We start from the raw sequence: 6124 nt of genomic DNA on the forward strand, positions 1-6124 counted from the left end.
TTGTTGAAGATGTTGATGGAGATTTCCCTCCCCAAGATGGGAGAGTTGTTGGTGATGATGATGACGATGATTTCCCCCTCCGGGAGGGAAGTTCCCTTAGCGAAATTGCTCTGCCGGAGGGCAAAAGTGCTCCTGCCTAAGTTCCGCCATGAGGCGGCGACGCTTCGTCCCGAAAGTCCTCTCCTTATTTTTTTTCTACGTCAAAATGACTTATATAAGAAAAGATGGGCCGAGGAGGGCACAACCCACCAGGGCGCGCCCAGGTGGCTTGTGCCCACCTGGTGGGACCCCTCTGATAGTTATTTGCTCCAATAATTCTTAAATAATCCATTAAAAATCTCCGTGAAGTTTCAGCTTGTTTGGAGTTGTGCAGAATAGGTAGCCTGGTGTAGCTTTTCTAGGTCCAGATTTCCAACTGCCGGCATTCTCCTTCTTTGTGTATACCTTGCATATTATGAGAGAAAAGCCATTAGAATTAATCCAAAAAGCATTATTATGGATAAAAACATTGTAAATAACAGTAAGAAAACATGATGCAAAATTGACGTATCAATACCGATGATCGAATCTTAGGAAAGTAACATACCGATGACAAAGGGAATGACGTATGTTGTTATGCAGTTTGACCGAGAAAGATATTCGAAGAATATGTAGGAACCAATATGAGCATCCAGGTTCCGCTATTGGTTATTGATCGGAGATGTGTCTCGGTCATGTCTACATAGTTCTCGAACACGTAGGGTGCGCACACTTAACGTTTGATGATGATTTGTATTATGAGTTATGTGTTTTGGTGACCGAAGTTTGTTCCGAGTCCCGGATGAGATCACGGACATGACGAGGAGTCTCGAAATGGTTGAGAGGTAAAGATTGATATATTGTGAGGTTATATACGGACACCGAAATGGTTTCGAAGAGATTCGGGGATTTTTCGGAGTACTGGGAGGTTACCGGAACCCTCCCCTAGAAAGTTAATGGGCCTCATGGGCCATAGTGGAGAGAGGGAGGAAGGCCACAAGAGGAGGCGCGTGCCTCCCCCTGCCCAATCGGAATTGGACAAGGGGTGGGGCGCCCCCCCTTTCCTTCTCCCTCTCCCCTCTTTCCCCTTTCCCCTCTCCGTTGGAAGGAAGGGGGGCGAATCCTACTAGGAGTGGAGTCCTAGTAGGACTCCCCCCATGGAGCACCACACCTAGGGCCGGCCACCTCCTCCTCCCCTCCTTTATATACGGGGGTGGGGGGCACCCCAAAGACACACCAATAGTTCTCTTAGCCGTGTGAGGTGCCCCCTCCACAGTTCTCTTAGTCATAATGCTTAGGCGAAGCCCTGCGCGGATCACATCACCATCACCATCACCACACCGCCGTGCTGATGGAACTCTCCGTCTGATATGTCTCCATCGTATCTACTTTTCCAAACACTTTTGCCCTTGTTTTGGACTCTAACTTGTATGATTTGAATGGAACTAACCAGGACTGACGTTGTTTTCAGCAGAACTACCATGATGTTGTTTTATGTGCAGAAAACAAAAGTTCTCGGAATGACCTAAAACTCCATGAAATATCTTACAATAAATAATAAAAAATCCTCACCAAAGATGAAGACCAGGGAGCCCACACCCTGTCCACGAGGGTGGGGGCACCCCCCCTAGGGCGCGCCCCTACCTCATGGGCCCCCTGGAGACCTCCCGACTCCAACTCCAACTCTATATATCTTCTTTCGGGGAGAAAAAATAAGTGAGAAGATTTCATCGCGTTTTATGATACGGAGCCGCCACCAAGCCCTAAAACCTCTCGGGAGGGCTGATCTGGAGTCCGTTCGGGGCTCCGGAGAGGGCGATTCGTCGCCGTCGTCATCATCAACCATCCTCCATCACCAATTTCATGATGCTCACCGCCGTGTGTGAGTAATTCCATCGTAGCCTTGCTGGACGGTGATGGGTTGGATGAGATTTATCATGTAATCGAGTTAGTTTGTTAGGGTTTGATCCCTAGTATCCACTATGTTCTGAGATTGATGTTGCTATGACTTTTCTATGCTTAATGCTTGTCACTAGGGCCCGAGTGCCATGATTTCAGATCTGAACCTATTATGTTGTCATCAATATATGAGAGTTCTTGATCCTATCTTGCAAGCCTATAGTCACCTATTATGTGTTATGATCCGTTAACCCCGAAGTGACAATAATCGGGATACTTACCGGTGATGACCGTAGTTTGAGGAGTTCATGTATTCACTATGTGCTAATGCTTTGTTCCTGTTCTCTATTAAAAGGAGGCCTTAATATCCCTTAGTTTCCATTAGGACCCCGCTGCCACGGGAGGGTAGGACAAAAGATGTCATGCAAGTTCTTTTCCATAAGCACGTATGACTATATTCGGAATACATGCCTACATTACATTGACGAATTGGAGCTAGTTCTGTGTCACCCTATGTTATGACTGTTACAAGATGAACCGCATACGGCATAATTATCCATCATTGATCCGATGCCTACGAGCTTTCCATATACTGGTTTACGCTTATTTACTTTCCCGTTGCTATTGTTACAATCACTACAAAATACCAAAAAGATTACTTTGCTTTTGTTACTCTTTTGTTACCGTTACCATCACTATCATATTACTTTGCTACTAAACACTTTGCTGCAAATACTAAGTTTCCAGGTGTGGTTAAATTGACAACTCAGCTGCTAATACTTTAGAATATTCTTTGGCTCCCCTTGTGTCGAATCAATAAATTTGGGTTGAATACTCTACCCTCGAAAGCTGTTGCGATCCCCTATACTTGTGGGTTATCGCCCTCAACCCTCTGCTGGATCAAGAGTTCGAGGGACGTCATCGAGCTGAACGTGTGTTGAACACGGAGGTGCCGTATGTTCGGTACTTGGATCGGTTGGATCGTGAAGATGTTTGACTACATCAACCGCGTTAACCTAATGCTTCCGCTTTCGGCCTATGAGGGTACATGGACACACTCTCCCCTCTCTTTGTTAAGAGTCTCTTCGATAGATCTTGCGTGATCGTAGGAATTTTTTTGAAATTGCATGCTACGTTCCCCAACAGTGGTATCATAGCCAGGTCAATGCGCAGATGATATGCACGAGTAGAACACAAAGAGTTGTAGGCGATAATAGTCATACTGCTTACCATCAACGTATTATTTTAATTCGGCGGTATTGTTGGATGAAGCGGCCTGAACCAACATTACATGACCACATTCACGAGACCGGTTCTACCGACGTGCTTTGCACACAGGTGCCTGACGGGTGTCTATTTCTTCAACTTTAGTTGAATTGAGTTTGACTACTGCCGGTCCTTGCAGAAGGTTAAAACAACACACTTGATGAAAAATCATTGTGGTTTTTATGTGTAGGTAAGTACGGTTCTTACTAGAAGCCCGTAGCAGCCATGTAAAAAACTTGCAACAACAAAGTAGAGGACGTCTAACTTGTTTTTGCAGGGCATGTTGTGAGGTGGTATGGTCAGGACATGATGAGATATAAATTGTTGTATGAGATGATTATGTTTTGTAAAAGTTATCGGCAACTGGCAGGAGCTTTATGGTTGTCTCTTTATTGTATGAAATGCAATCGCCATGTAATTGCTTTACTTTATCACTAAGCGGTAGCGATAGTCATAGAAGCAATAGTTGGCGAGACGACAACAACGCTATAATGGAGATCAAGGTGTCAAGCCGGTGACGATGGAGATCATGACGGTGCTCTGGAGATGGAGATCAAAGGCACAAGATGATGATGGCCATGTCATGTCACATATTTTGATTGCATGTGATGTTTATCTTTTATGCATCTTATTTTGCTTAGTACGGCGGTAGCATTATAAGATGATCCCTCACTAAATTTTAAGGTATAAGTGTTCTCCTTGAGTATGCACCGTTGCTATAGTTCATCGTGCCGAGACACCACGTGATAATCGGGTGTGATAAGCTCTACGTTCACATACAACGGGTGCAAGCCAGTTTTGCACATGCCGAATACTCGGGTTAAACTTGACGAGCCTAGCATATGGAGATATGGCCTCAAAACGCTAAGACCGAAAGGTCGAATGCGAATCATATAGTAGATATGATCAACATAGTGAATTTTTTTTTTGAAAACTACTCCATCTCACGTGATGATCGGGCATGGTTTAGTTGATATGGATCACGTGATCATTTAGATGACTTGAGGGATGTCCATCTAAGTGGGAGTTCTTAAGTAGTATGATTAATTGAACTTTAATTTATCCTGAACTTAGTCCTGATAGTTTTTTGCATATCTATGTTGTTGTAGATCAATGCCCGTGCTACCGTTCCCTTGATTTTTAATGTGTTCCTAGAGAAAGCTAAGTTGAAAGATGATGGTAGCAACTACACGGACTAGGTCCGTAACTTGAGGATTATCCTCATTGCTGCATAGAAGAATTACGCCCTGGAAGCACCGCTAGGTGCAAGACCCGCTGCAGGAGCAACTCCGGACGTCATGAATGTCTGGCAGAGCAAAGCTGATGACTACTCGATAGTTCAGTGTGCCATGCTTTACGGCTTAGAATCTGGACTTCAAAGACGTTTTGACCGTCATGGAGCATATGAGATGTTCCAGGAGTTGAAGTTAATATTTCAAGCAAATGCCCGAGTTGAGAGATAAGAAGTCTCCGATAAGTTCTACAGCTTCAAAATGGAAGAGAATAGTTCTGTCAGTGAACACATACTCAGAATGTCTGGGTACCATAACCACTTGACTTAGCTGGGAGTTAATCTTCCTAATGATAGTGTCATTGACATAGTTCTTCAATCACTGCCACCAAGCTATAAAGGCTTCGTGATGAACTATCATATGCAAGGGATGGAAAAGACAATTCCCGAACTCTTCGTGATGCTAAAGGTTGCGGAGATATAAATTAAGAAGGAGCATCAAGTGTTGATGGTTAACAAGACCACTAGTTTCAAGAAAAAGGGCAAAGGGAAGAAGGGGAACTTCAAGAAGAATGGCAAGAAAGTTTCTACTCCCAGGAAGAAGCCCAAGTCTGGACCTGTCGGGGATATACCCCATGGCGTAAACCGGCCGGAAGTATAAACCGGCCAGACTGGATGACTCACTGGTAACCCGCCCGGAGCTTGGCGATTCACGGGCTACCCGTCCGGTCTTGGCGGTTCATTTGTAACCCGGCGGGCGGGTCATATGGATGACAAGACCCATGGCCCAGAAGGCCGGTTCACGTTTAATGGTGGGCCGGTTTATGAGGAAAGCACAAAGAATATTCCCTTAGAAAGGAAGCAAGACTAGGACTCCACTTGTAATAGAGTAAACCTAATCCTAATAGGACTAGTCATGTAAACCGCCCCTTCAAGATATATAAGGAGGGGCAGGGCACCCCAAGAGGGACAAGCTACAAGCAAGAGAAACAATCTTAGGGCTAGATACAAAGAGGAGAGCCGGTTTACGGCGACTCCCTCGTGATGATAATGAGACCTAGCCTCAAATAGCATGTAGGGTTGTTACCGGATGATGTTTCCCGGGGCCCGAAGCTGTCTAAATCCCTGTCTTGTGTTGTGTCTCTCGATTCCGCTCAACGCCTCTCAAGCTACCACATAGATGTGTTGGCCTCACGACTAAGTCCTGACACTAAGGACATCTGCCGTGACAATTCCACGACAGTTGGCGCCCACCGTGGGGCTAGCGCACGGTGGTGTTGAGTTCTTGGAGGGATCTCTCCTGAAGATCGAGGAGTTCACAATTTTTCGGATAAAGAGCTGGTTTGAAAGGATTTGCATCGGTTTATTTTGTCGGTGGTTCAAGATGTTTTCGCGAGAGTCAAACATGATCCGGAGGAATCAATGCTGCCTGTCACGACTTCACCTCGTTTCCCCCTCGCGGCAGCCCCACTTCTGCCACGGCCCTCCTCTGGCCTCTGCTAATGATGTCTGTCCATCACCTGCCGGGTCAATGGATTTTTATTTTCCTTATCAGTGACGTGATGCATAGGTTGACTTGAATATGAGTTGGACTTGGTCTGTATGGGTACCAGCCAATTGATTGGTCAGTCAAATAATAGTACTCTGGGTCAACGTCAAAACCGATTAGAAAGGTGTCTCCCTGGAATACTAGTACATGCATGATCACAG

The sequence above is a fragment of the Triticum urartu genome, chromosome 4A (assembly GCF_056163025.1).
Source record: "Triticum urartu cultivar PI428250 chromosome 4A, HENAU_Tu73, whole genome shotgun sequence".
Taxonomy (NCBI): Eukaryota; Viridiplantae; Streptophyta; class Magnoliopsida; order Poales; family Poaceae; genus Triticum; species Triticum urartu.